Raw genomic sequence first — 13,778 nt, 5'->3', positions numbered from 1 at the left:
ATTATGTACAGAAGACAGAATCTCCAACAAAATGTTAATGGTCCTGAGTCTTGAAATAATGTGCTATGCTCAGTCATGTCCAACTCTTTGTGACTCGACAGACTGTAGCCCTCCAGACTCCTCTCTCCATGGGATTTTCCCAGCAAGAATACTGGAATAGGTTGCCATTTCTTCCCCTAGGGGATCTTCCCGACCTAGGGACTGAACCTGCATCTCCTGCATTGCAGGTGTATTCTTTACCGCTGAGCCACTGGGAAGTCCCCTGAAATAATAGGTAGTTTTATATTTTCTTTTTGAAATTATATATATTTTGCAAATGTTCTATCATCAATATGACTTTTAATCAGAAAACAAATACTATTAATATGTTCAAGGTTGAACATGAATAACAAAAAATGTTGTAGAAATAATTTATTTACAAAGGAGGAGGCACCAAATAGAGAAAAACATATAGTATTTAGTATATAACTTCAATTTGTTACACACATGCATAAGGATAAATGTGGTCACACACACACAAAACTTGGAAGATATATACTGAAATATTTATAGTGACTTCCAAATGGTGATAACATTATTGGTAATTTTTCTTTCTTTTGCTTATCTGTGTTTTATCATTAATGAATATATTGCTTATGCAATAAAGAAGAACAATATCATTTTATAAAGAGATGCTAAGAGGAAATATAAAAGGAATTTAAGAGAATAGAGTTTGGCCATCGTGAAGATATCCATAGAGTTAGTATATTATAGTTTCCCAGTATTGAAACCAGAAAAAGCAGTCAAGCTTTCTTTGGGCATTTCTGCCGCTGAGGACTCTCAAATAGTATTTTCTAATAACTAATTATTTAAAAGGGAATCCCTAATCAACTAAAATCTAGATTCATCATGATTAGCAACCACAGTTTCCTGTTGGCCCTCAAAAGATACACAAAATCAATCTACTTCCTGTTCCATGTTAAAGTTGTTCAAAATATCTTAAAGGAGAAATTAAGCTAATAGTCCTTTTTTTAGATGAAACTCCTTCAGTTTCAACACCTATTTACCATTTAACATGGTTTCCTGATGCTTCATCACTCACCTCTAATATACTCCAGTCTCGAGACGTTATTCTAAAAATGTGTTGCCAAGAACTGTGTACTGAAGTTCTGCTGCTGCTAAGTCACTTCAGTCGTGTCCGACTCTGTGTGACCCCATAGACGGAAGCCCACCAGGCTCCCCCATCCCTGGGATTCTCCAGGCAAGAACACTGGAGTGGGTTGCCATTTCCTTCTCCAAAAGTACTACATCTTTGTTTTTAGCAAGAAGAAAAGTAACAGTCAGAAGGTTATATGGTTTTCCCCATGTCACACAGGTAGGAATGGCAGAGCTGAATTCTAAATGTAGGTTTTCTGACACCCAGTTCAGTGATTTTCCATTCCACAGAACTATACTAAAATCACTCTCAAGAGTAAAAGATGCCATAACTTCAGTAACACCTACCTTCTACATCTTTTCTTTCCTTACATTTTCATACATGAGCTTTACATACTTTTGAGACAGGAATTCCAAATTCCAAAATGAACCCAAATTCCAAAATTTCCAAGATACCCTACCTTAGTTATCTATTGTATAAAAATGATCCCAAAACTTAATGCTTAAAACAACAATAATGATTTATTATCTTTAATGATTTCTATGGGTCAGGAATTCAGGAGCATCTGCTGGGTGGTTCTATCTCAAGGTCTCTCGTGAGGTTGACATTAAGTTAGTGGCTAAGACGGTAAGCTCAAAGGGCCCTATATTCACATAGTGAACACTTCAAGAGCTTGGGGTTGGAAGCTGAGGTTCCTGGGACATCTTCCTCTATGTGATCTCTCCACATGACCTTTTCTCTTCAGCATATTGGCCTCAGAATAGCTGGACTTCTTACATGGTAGTTCAGGTCTCCAAAGGTGGATGTCCCCCAAAAAGCCAGAATAAAATTATATCACTGTTTCTAACCTAGTTTGCGAAGTCATGCCCTATAACTGTCGATGCAATCTATTCAACAGTAAGTCACCATGGCTGATCCACAGTCAAGAGGATGGAAGTTAGACTATCCCTTTTCATATAATGGAGTTATTATAATATCCTCAAATAGCTGATGTGAGAAATGAATAATGAAAAAAGCACTTAGGGAAGTATCTAAGTACTCAGTGAATGATACCTACTCTTATTATTAAAATTTCCTTTGTCCAATTATCTTTGGTTTTAATTTTTAATTCTGAAAATAATCATGATAATCACTGGCACCAGTTTTAGGTTTTTATTTATACTCATTCAACTAAGTCGAATAATAAATACTGAAATATGTTACTCTCTTTAATGTCAATGCTCAAAATCACCTTCTTTATAAAGTCATCCCTAATTAATTCCACTAAGATCTGGCCCCTCACAAAGCTCAAATAGCTCTTTTCTCTTCTCTGCCATCCTATGTGCAGCTGAGTTCTCTCCTCACCATGTCTTCTCACAAGACTTTTAGGATCAAGCGATTCCTGGCCAAGAAACAAAAGCAGATTCATCCCATTCCTCAATGGATTCGAATGAAAACTGGCAATAAAATCAGGTACAACTCCAAGAGAAAACACTGGAGAAGAACCAAACTGGGTCTATAAGAAGCTTCACATTAAAAGTGCCACACATATTAAGACCACTTTTTTAAGCAGCCAAATCACAGTGAGAACATCACTACTGTAATGCTTGGTTCCTAATGTTTCTTATATCCTCACTATCAGTCTGAGACTGATAATAAATATGTAATAAAGTAATAAATATGAAACATTGGAACTGTTATTGTATTGTATGGTTTGTGATGACATACTGAATAAATACTGTCAGAAATGTTCTCTAACTACCAAGTACTTAGAAGTACAGCTAGTACATTAGGAACTGGCTTTTTAAAATTTTGTTGTCTTATTGTTCCCTATAACTAGCAGCTCTTACACCTACTGTTATAGGAAGTACACATATGTGTCATCCTTGTACCTGAAGGCAGCACTTTTTTAAAATAAACTGGGGGGGGCGGGGCGCTTGCCACAAGATACGCAGGATCTTAGTTCCCCAACCAGGGATTGAACCCACTTGGCTGCCATGAAAGTCCCATTAAAAAGCATGTTCATATGCTATTCTATGATGTGAAGCAGGGTTTGACAAACTGGTCTCCCACCTGTTTTTGTATGGTCTGTGAACTAAAGTTATGCATTTTTAAATGGTTGAAAAAATCAAATATTTTTGACACTTAATAAATTCAAGTTTACCTACAAAAAAAAAAGCTCAAATAACCTCAACATTTGTAATTAGCTTTGTCTAGGGATCAATTCCCACTAAACCTAACTGCATATGGATTATATACACTCTGTCCAAGAGCAGCTACTGTATGTGTGTGCATGTGCTCAGTCACTTCAGTCATGTTGGACTGTTTGTGACTCCATGGACTGTAGTTTTCCAGGCTCCTCTGTCTGTGGGATTTTCCAGGCAAGAATACTGGAGTGGGTTGCCATGCCCTCATCCAGGGGATCTTCCTGACCCTGGGACAGAACTCATGGCTCCTGCATCTCCTGCATTGCAGATGGGTTCTTTACTGCTGAGCTATTGGGGAAGTCCCAGCTACAGTATTTTTTTGTTGTTCAGTAGCTAACCCATTTCCCATTCTTAGCGACCCCATGAGCTAGAGTATGCCAGCCTTCCCTGTCCTTCACTATCTCCTGGAGTTTGGTCAAACTCATGTCCATTGAGTTAGACATGCCATCCAATCATTTCATCCTCTGCCATCCCCTTCTCCTCTTGCCTTCAATCTTACCCAGCATCACAGTCTTTTCCAATGAGTCAGCTCTTTGCACCAGGTGATCAAAGAACTGGAGCTTCAGCTTCGGAATCAGTTCTTCCAATTAATATTCAGGATTGATTTCCTTTAGGATTGACTGGTTTGCTATCCATGCTGTCCAAAGGACTCTCAAGAGTCTTCTCCAGCACCACAGTTTGAAAGCATCAATTCTTCAGCTCTCAGCCTTCTTTATGGTCCAATTCTCATATCCATAATGACTACTGGAAAAACCATAGCTTTGACTATATATGGACCTTAGTTGGCAAAGTGATGTCTCTGCTTTTTAATATGTTGTTTAGGTTTGTCATAGCTTGTCTTCCAAGAAGCAAGTGTCTTTTAATTTCATGGCTGCAGTCACCTTCCGCAGTGATTTTGGAGCCCAAGAAAATAAAATCTGTCACTGTTTCCACTTTTTTCCCATCTATTTGCCATGAAGTGATGGGGCCTGCAGGCATGATCTCAACTTTTCGAATGTTGAGTTTCAAGCCAGGTTTTTCATTCTCCTGTTTCACTCTTATCAATACTGGAGTGGGTTCCTCTTCACTTTCTGCCATTAGAGTGGTATCATCTGCATATCTGAGGTTGTTGATATTTCCCCCAGCAATCTTGAGTCATTCAACCTGGCATTTCACATGATGTACTCTGCATACAAGGATGACAGTATACCGCTTTGTCATACTCCTTTCCCAATTGTGAACCAGTCTGTTGTTCCATGTCTGGTTCTAACTGTTGCATCTTGACCTGTATACAGGTTTCTCAGGAGACAGGTGCAGTGGTCTGGTATTACCATCTTAGCCAAAGGCCTTAGCATAGTCAGTGAAGCAGAAGTAAATGTTTTTTTGGAAATCCCTTGCTTTTTCTATGATCCAACAGATGTTGGCAATTTGATCTCTGGTTCCTCTGCCTTTTCGAAATCCAGCTTGTACATCTGGAAGTTCTCGGTTGATGTCCTGTTGAAGCCTAGCTTGAAGGATTTTGAGTATTACCTTGCTAGCATGAGAAATGAGTGCAACTGTACGATAGTTTGAACATTCTTTGGCATTGCTTTTCTTTGGGATTGGAGTGAAAACTGACCTTTATCGGTCAGCTACAGTATACTACAGCTCTAATTTAGCTGGGTTTCCAACTGCACCTTAACCAAGAATTGCAAGATAAGAGAAGTGAACTGGGGTTGCAAAAGTCAAATAAGATGTTGGAAATTAAGATAGGCCAATTGACATATATACACTACTATGTATAAAACAGAAAACTAATGAGAACCTACTGTATAGCACAGGGAACTCTACTCAATGCTCTGTGGTGACGCAAATGGGAAGGAAATCCAAAAAAGACAGGATATAGGTATAACTGTGTCACTTTGCTGCACAACAGAAACTAACACAACATTGTAAACCAACTATCAGTTCAGTTCAGTTCAGTCGCTCAGTCGTGTCCGACGCTTTGCAACCCCATGAATCACAGCACGCCGACAACTACATTCCAATTTAAAAAAAAAAGAAAAAAAATACAGGCATGGACCATAGGACAGAAGCGCAATCTTGCCCTACATAATAGAGTTGAAACCCACACACAGGTGGAAGCAATTGCAGTTGGGAGAAACGAATGGGAAATGGCTTCTCTAAAGCAGCAACATGATCAACTTCCCTACCTGCTGCCAATGAAATTGTAGAGCCAGAATATCTTTTATCCTTTCCTCCACCTATTAACAAAGCTGAATTAAGTTTGTTTATTCTTATTGCCTTGCATGTTGTCGTTTTTGTCTTGTTTTGTTTTCTATTTTAGTTATATTGCCTCTCCAGTTACAACTTTATTCTTATTCTTGTCTGCCCTCCCTATAATAAGATTTAATGAGATACACAATCACAAATTTGTCCTATTACTCCAGTCTATAGCAAACCTCTTTTTCCTTGGGCCCTACCCCAAATCACTTAAAGTCTAAATCCTAAAAAAAGTTATTTTGAATATTCCTTTACTGAGACACTCCATGGTTTTCTATGGTGTGAATGCTCCCTACTGCAATCAGTAATAAACCCAATTTGTTCAACTATGGGTATGTTCTTGGTAGTCTTTGACTAAAAGGAATTAAAGGGATGCAGTGCCTGCAAAGAAATTAAAAATGATAATAAAACCAACTAAAAGTTACTTCTGTTTGTTTTAAATCACCATGTACTGGCAAGTCAACCATTTCAGTGATCAATCTTCTCTGCCAGGACAGAGGACGCCACCTTCCTTGCTATGTACTGCATTTATATATTTTAAGTTTCAAATAACTATTCAAGTTATAGTACATAAATTACATGTACAGTTCAGTTCAGTTCAGTCACTCAGTTGTGTCCGACTCTTTGTGATCCCATGAATCATAGCACACCAGGCCTCCCTGTCCATCACCAACTCCCGGAGTTCACTCAAACTTATGTCCATCGAGTCGGTGATGCCATCCAGCCATCTCATCCTCTGTCATCCCCATCTCCTCCCACCCCCAATCCCTCCCAGCATCAGAGTCTTTTCCAAAGAAGCACAAGCTGGAATCAAGATTGCCAGGAGAAATATCAATAACCTCAGATATGCAGATGACACCACCTTTATGGCAGAAAGTGAAGAGGAACTAAAAAGCCTCTTGATGAAAGTGAAAGAGGAGAGTGAAAAGGTTGGCTTGAAGCTCAACATTCAGAAAACAAAGATCATGGCATCTGGTCCCATCACTTCATGGGAAATAGGCGGGGAAACAGTGTCAGACTTTATTTTTGGGGGCTCCAAAATCACTGCAGATGCTGATTGCAGCCATGAAATTAAAAGACACTTACTCCTTAGAAGGAAAGTTATGACCAACCTAGATAGCATATTAAAAAGCAGAGACATTACTTTGCCAACCAAGGTCTGTCTAGTCAAGGCTATGGTTTTTCCCATGGTCATGTATGGATGTGAGAGTTGGACTGTGAAGAAAGCTGATCGCCGAAGAATTAATGCTTTCAAACTGTGGTGCTGGAGAAGGCTCTTGAGAGTCCCTTGGACTGCAAGGAGATCCAACCAGTCCATTCTAAAGGAGATCAATCCTGGGTGTTCATTGGAAGGACTGATGCTAAAGCTGAAACTCCAATACTTTGGCCACCTCATGCAAAGAGTTGACTCACTGGAAAATTACACGTACACATGTATGTAATTTATATATAACCAAGCTACGACCAACCTAGCCAGCTTATTAAAAAGCAGAGACATTACTTTACCAACAAAGGTCTGTCTAGTGAAAGCTATGGTTTTTCCAGTAGTCATGTATGGATGTGAGAGTTAGACCATAAAGAAAGCTGAGAGCTGAAAAACTGATGGTTTTGAACTGTGGTGTTGGAGAAGACTCTTGAGAGTCCCTTGGACAGCAAGGAAATCCAACCAGTCCATCCTAAAGGAGATCAGTCCCAAGTGTTCATTGGAAGGACTGGTGCTGAAGCTGAAACTCCAATACTTTGGCCATCTGATGTGAAGAACCAACTCATTAGAAAAGACCCTTATGCTGGGAAAGATTGAAGGCAGGAGGAGAAGGGGACGACAGAGGATGAGATGGCTGGATGGCATCACCGATGTGATGGACATGAGTTTGAGTAGGCTCTGGGAGCTGGTGACAGACAGGGAAGCCTGGCATGCTGCAGTCCATGGAGAAGCAAAGAGTTGGACACAACTGAGTGACTGAACTGAACTGAATTGAGTTATATTACCATCTACTATATATATACTGATTTCTTCTGATTCTTCACTCTAAACAACATTTTTTGGATGAACCAAAAAATACCTGCCAACTGTGCTTCATAAGAAGTATTCTACCATAGTGTGATTGGGTAACTGACAATAAAAGCTTTACCTAATCTAAGTTCTTATAACTCCTTGCTAGCAAAATATATCTAACCTTTTTAACATGCTGAAAACTAAACTGCTAACCTTTATAGGTTCTTTCTCAGAGGAAAAAGTATGTTTTCTCTGTGACATATTTTAAGGAAAAGCGCTGGTTTATGGAATTCTCCAGGCCTGAATATTGGAGTGGATAGCCGTTCCCTTCTCCAGGGAATCTTCCCAACCCAGGAATCAAACCAGGGACTCCTGCATTACAGGCAGATTCTTTACCAGCTGAGCTACCAGGGAAGCTCCTTAAAGAAGATTACATAAATGAAAATACTAAATTTGGTTCCAATCGCTGTTGTTGTTGTTGTGTCCGATTCTTTGTAACCCTATGGATCGTAGCCTGCCAGGCTCCTCTATCCATAGGGTTTTCCAGGCATGAATACTGGAATGGGTTGTCATTTCCTTCTCCAGGGTTCTTCCCAACAGATTATTCCTAACAAATTCATCATTGACTCTAACATTAAAACAAAGTATATTCTTTTTTTCTTTTATTAAAACTGATATTTGGTGTAATACATGAGATTTACATAGCATTTTCAAGTTTGTCATTCTATACTATTACTATAATATTAAATAACAATAATACATTTATTCATGCATGTAGATTTGTTACCAGTATTTGCTGAAGTGTCATGATTCCTGAAGTCATATAAGAAAAAACCATTGTTTTTAAAATGCTATTTTAATTCAAAGAAAAAATTACCAAAAGTTGTATAAATAGTGCCATTCCATGACATTTAATAAATGCATTTAAATAATACAGAATAAACATAGAAAAAAATTAAAGTCCTCAAATTTGTCAAGGGAAGCACAAAGAAAAGTCTAGTATCATCTATACACTATCAGAATATAGAATCAAAATCTCAAGATTCAAAAGTCCTTAAAAATTCAATTGCTCAATGACATCTAGTATTGATTCCCTTGTGCAAGACAAGGTAGTATAATAGTAAACAAAATGCAGGCTTTCTGAACCAGATTTTCTGGTTAAATCCCAGTTTTCCATCCACCTCTCATATAGCCCCAGAGTTCGTTAACCTCTCTGTGCCTTACTTCCTCATCTATAAGATGACTTTGAAAATAATAGCAGCACAGAACCTATCTCAGAAGGCTGTTATGAAAATTAAATAAATTAATAAAAATAAAATACTTAGACTAGCAAGTGTTCATCAGATCAAGATGATAGTGGTGGAGGTGGTGGAAGTGGTGGTGTTAGTGATGGTGGCTGCCACAGTACCCATGAGAAGCAACTTTTTGTTCTCTCCTTGAATTAATACTAAGATTTATACTTCCAAAGAGGTCCATTCCATGTTTGGAGGGTTCTCCAGCATTCTGATTTATAGGAATATGAATCCTATTCTTTCAGCCTATAGCTCTCCTTTCATTCCATGGAAATATTCAAAAGTGCTATGTACAGTTATTATAGCACCCTTGGATCATCTCTTTTTCTAGGTAAAATATCTGTTTCCTTAATTTCTTTCTCTTAAGAAAAACACAGGTCAGCTATCCTATTCATTTTCCCCTGAGCTTGTTCCATTTTGTTTCTCCCTCTTTTTTAAAGAATAGTGCCCTGAACTGAATATACTCAGTATTGCATAAACAACAAAGAACTAAGACACACTACCACAGCCTTAGAGATATCAAACTTTAAAGATCTAATGCTATAGGACAGACAGCCTCAGAGATGAGAATACTTTGTAACTTTTTGGTAATAGAACAGTACAAAGAGCTTCAAGGTAGGCAGGTCTAATAAGTGAATTCCCCAGCAGACAAAGCAGTATTCTAACAAAGTTCAGCTGATTCATGTGCCTAGCAAATCCAGCCAGTTATTTTCACCTGGAAATTCATTACTATTTGAACTACCATATGATAGCCAACCTAAACAACACTACCAGTTTATACTGAATTTGCTAAAACAATTTTAACCCTGGAAACAAGAAAGTAAGAAGCAGCAAGAGGCTTGGTGATTATAGTTCAAACCTTTCATTTTTTACCACATGGGCATTTCAAATATTATTAGGAAAAAACTTTTAAACACTCAAAAAACTAGAAAGACTAAAATAATGAATATTGTTATAATGAGCAGCTGGATTGATTGACAATTATCAATATTTTGCCACATTGTCCTATATATATGCATTTATCTCTCTAATTATATTGCTGGAACATTTTAGAATATATTACTGGCATCACTGCCATCTTACTCCTAAATACCTTAGCAAGCATCTGCAGAAAATAAGGATGTTCTCCCACATAACCACAATATGAGTATCATACCTAAGAAAATGAATAATACTTCATTTAAGACACCTAATATACAATCCATATTAAACTTTCCATAATTGTCCCTAAATATTTTTTTCAAAACTGATTCCATCAAAGTTTATGGTTTATATTTGGCTATACTTCATGGGAAATAGATGGGGAAACAGTGGAAGCAGTGTCAGACTTTATTTTTGGGGGCTCCAAAATCACTGCAGATGCTGATTGCAGCCATGAAATTAAAAGACGCTTACTCCTTGGAAGGAAAGTTATGACCAACCTAGATAGCATATTAAAAAGCAGAGACATTACTTTGCCAACCAAGGTCTGTCTAGTCAAGGCTATGGTTTTTCCCGTGGTCATGTATGGATGTGAGAGTTGGACTGTGAAGAAAGCTGAGCACTGAAGAATTGATGCTTTTGAATTGTGGTGCTGGAGAAGACTCTTGAGAGTCCCTTGGACTGCAAGGAGATCCAACCAGTCCATTCTAAGGGAGATTGATCCTGGGTGTTCATTGGAAGGACTGACGCTAAAGCTGAAACTCCAATACTTTGGCCACGTCATGTGATGAGTTGACTCACTGGAAAAGACTCTGAAGCTGGGAGGGATTGGGGGCGGGAGGAGAAGGGGACGACAGAGAATGAGATGGCTGGATGGCATCACCGACTCTGTGGACATGAGTTTGAGTGAACTCCGGGAGTTGGTGATGGACAGGGAGGCCTGGCGTGCTGTGATTCATGGGGTCGCGGAGTCAGACACGACTGAGCAACTGAACTGAACTGAACTGAACTGATACTCTTAGTTTCTTTTACTCTAGAACAAAATCCCCCTTTCTTTTCATTTAATAACTAGTTATATTAGATGTTTTTTTTAAATGTTTCAGGTGTATAGCATTATAATTCAACATTTGTTTATACTACAGAGTGAAAATCACAAGTCTAGTTACCATCCATCAACATAAAGTTAACCTGCTTCATCCATTTCACCCACCCCCTCAACCTATTTTCCCTCTAATAACCATTGATCTGTTCTGTGTTTCAATTTGTACTTATATACAATGGAATATTACTCAGCCATAAAAAATGAAATAATGCCATTTGCAGCAACACGGATGGACCCAGAGACTGTCATATTGACTGAAGTAAGTTAGACAGAGGAGAATTATATGATATTGCTTACACATGGAATCTTTAAAAAGTTGTACAAATGAAACTTATTTACAAAATAGAAATAGAGTTACAGATGTAAAAATCAATCTGATGGTTACCAGGAGAGAAAGAACAGAAGGGATAAGTTGGGAGGTTGGGACTGACACGCTACTATACAAAAAATAAATGATTAATAAGGACCTACTGTATAACACAGAGAAATCTACTTAATACACTATAATACCTCTCCCTATATGGGAAAAAAGAGTGGATATATGTGTATGTATAACTGATACACTTAGCTGGACAGCAGAAAGTAACATATTGTAAATCAACTACACTCTAATAAATTTTTTTTAGAAAAATAATTAGTAATGTTGAATATCTTTTCATGTCCCTGTTGACCAGCTGCATAATCTTCTTTAGAAAAATGTATATTCAGATCCCCTGCCCATTTTTTGATCAGGATGTTTGTATGAATTTTATACATATACAAAATGTGTGTGTGTATATATATATCCAATACTTTGGATATCAACCCCTGATCATTATCAGCTGAATGATTTGCAAACATCTTCTCCCATTCAGTAGGTTGCTTTGTTGCTTTTTCATTTTCATGGTGGTTTCCTTTACTGTCTCAGTTCAGTTCAGTCGCTCAGTCGTGTCCGACTCTCTGCAACCCCATGAATCACAGCACGCCAGGCCTCCCTGTCCAGCACCAACTCCCGGAGTTCACTCAAACTCATGTCCATCGAGTTGGTGATGCCATCCATCCATCTCATTCTCTATCGTCCCCTTCTCCTCCTGCCCCCAATCCCTCCCAGCAACAGAGTCTTTTCCAGTGAGTCAACTCTTCGCATGAGGTGGCCAAAGTACTGGAGTTTCAGCTTTAGCATCAGTCCTTCCAATGAACACCCAGGATTGAGCTTCTTTAAAATGGACTGGTTGGATCTCCTTGCAGTCCAAGGGACTCTCAAGAGTCTTCTCCAGCACCACAGTTCAAAAGCATCAATTCTTCGGCAATCAGCTTTCTTCACAGTCCAACTCTCACATCCATACATGACCACGGGAAAAACCATAGCCTTGACTAGAGAGTGAAAAGGTTGGCTTGAAGCTCAACATTCAGAAAACAAAGATCATGGCATCTGGTCCCATCACTTCATGAGAAATAGATGGGAAAACAGTGGAAACAGTGTCAGACTTTATTATTTGGGCTCCAAAATCACTGCAGATGCTGATTGCAGCCATGAAATTAAAAGATGCTTACTCCTTGGAAGGAAAGTTATGACCAACCTAGATAGTATATTAAAAAGCAGAGACATTACTTTCCCTGTGTGGATCACAATAAACTGTGGAAAATTCTGAAAGAGATGGGAATACCAGAGCACCTGACCTGCCTCTTAAGAAACCTGTAAGCAACAGTTAGAACTGGACATGGAACAACAGACTGATTCCAAATAGGAAAAGGAGTACTTCAAGGTTGTATATTGTCAACCTGCTTATTTAACTTACATGCAGAGTACATCATGAGGAACGCTGGGCTGGAAGAAGCACAAGCTGGAATTAAGATTGCCAGGAGAAATATCAATAACCTCAGATATGCAGATGACACCACCCTTATGGTAGAAAGTGAAGAGGAACTAAAAAGCCTCTTGATGAGAGTGAGAAGCTTTGTAGTTTGATGTGGTTCCATTTGTTTATTTGTGTTTTTGTTGCCTTTGCCTTTGAAGTCAGATCCACAAAAAAAAAAAAAAATTACTAAGACTGATGTCATTGAGGTTATCACCTCTGTTTTCTTCTAGAGATTTTATGATTTTAGGTTTTGCAGTAAAGACTTTAATGCCTTTTCAGTTAATTTTTGTGTTAGTGTAGGATAGTGGCTTAGTTTCATTCTTTCACATGTAGCTGTGCATCTTTTCCAACTCCATTTATTGAAAAAACAAATCTTTATCCATTGTATGTTCTTCACTCCTATGTCATAAATTTACTGTCCTTGTATGTGTGGATTTATTTCTGAGTTCTCAATTCTGGTCCACTGATCTATCTTTTTTTGTGCCAGTACTATACTGTTTTGATTACTGCAGCTTTAAAGTATAATTTGAAATCAGGGCATGTGGGTATCTCCAGCTTTGTTCTGTTTTCTCAAGATTGTTTGGTGGGGGTAGAGTCAAGTGGCAGAGCAGGAGGACATGGAGTTAGCACCTCCTCATAGGTAGAGCACCTCCTAGGCACTGGAGGAGGACCTCAGACACCTAAGAGGATGGGAGGAATCCCTATGCGACCAAGTCAGAGGTCAGGCCTGAGTTTTTGTGGTGGCAGCATAGAGTCCAAGCTGCTGGACTAACAAGGAACTTCAGGTACCAGGGAATATTATGAGATTTCCTAGAGATCCCCATCACAGCACCAAGACCCAGCTCCACCTAACTGTCTGTAAACTCTACTGCTGGACACCTCAGGCCAAGTAACCAATAAGACAGGGGCACAGCTCCACCCATCATCAGACTGGCTATTTGGAATCTCTTGTGGTTCCATACAAATTTTAGAATTGTTTTCTCTAATTCTGTGAAACATGCTGCTAGAAGTTTGATAGAGATTGTGCTGAATCTATAGATTGCTTTGGGTTTTAACAATAAAGGCAT

The 13,778-nt window shown here is 38.6% G+C and overlaps 1 protein-coding gene and 1 pseudogene across 32 annotated transcripts in view; one reads left to right on the top strand and one right to left on the bottom strand.

The window, feature by feature from the left end:
* SOX6 (SRY-box transcription factor 6) overlaps positions 1 to 13,778 on the bottom strand; it is a 734,686-nt gene that overhangs the window by 396,051 nt on the left and 324,857 nt on the right. The window lies entirely within an intron of this gene.
* Positions 2,470 to 2,636, top strand: LOC148775578 (large ribosomal subunit protein eL39 pseudogene; annotated as a pseudogene).

This window comes from Moschus berezovskii, chromosome 14 (assembly GCF_049115385.1).
Source record: "Moschus berezovskii isolate FMDL1 chromosome 14, NW_MosBer_1.0, whole genome shotgun sequence".
In the NCBI taxonomy this organism is placed as follows: domain Eukaryota; kingdom Metazoa; phylum Chordata; class Mammalia; order Artiodactyla; family Moschidae; genus Moschus; species Moschus berezovskii.
Note: the sequence above shows the minus strand (reverse complement) of the source record. Positions and strands in the feature narration are given on the sequence as shown.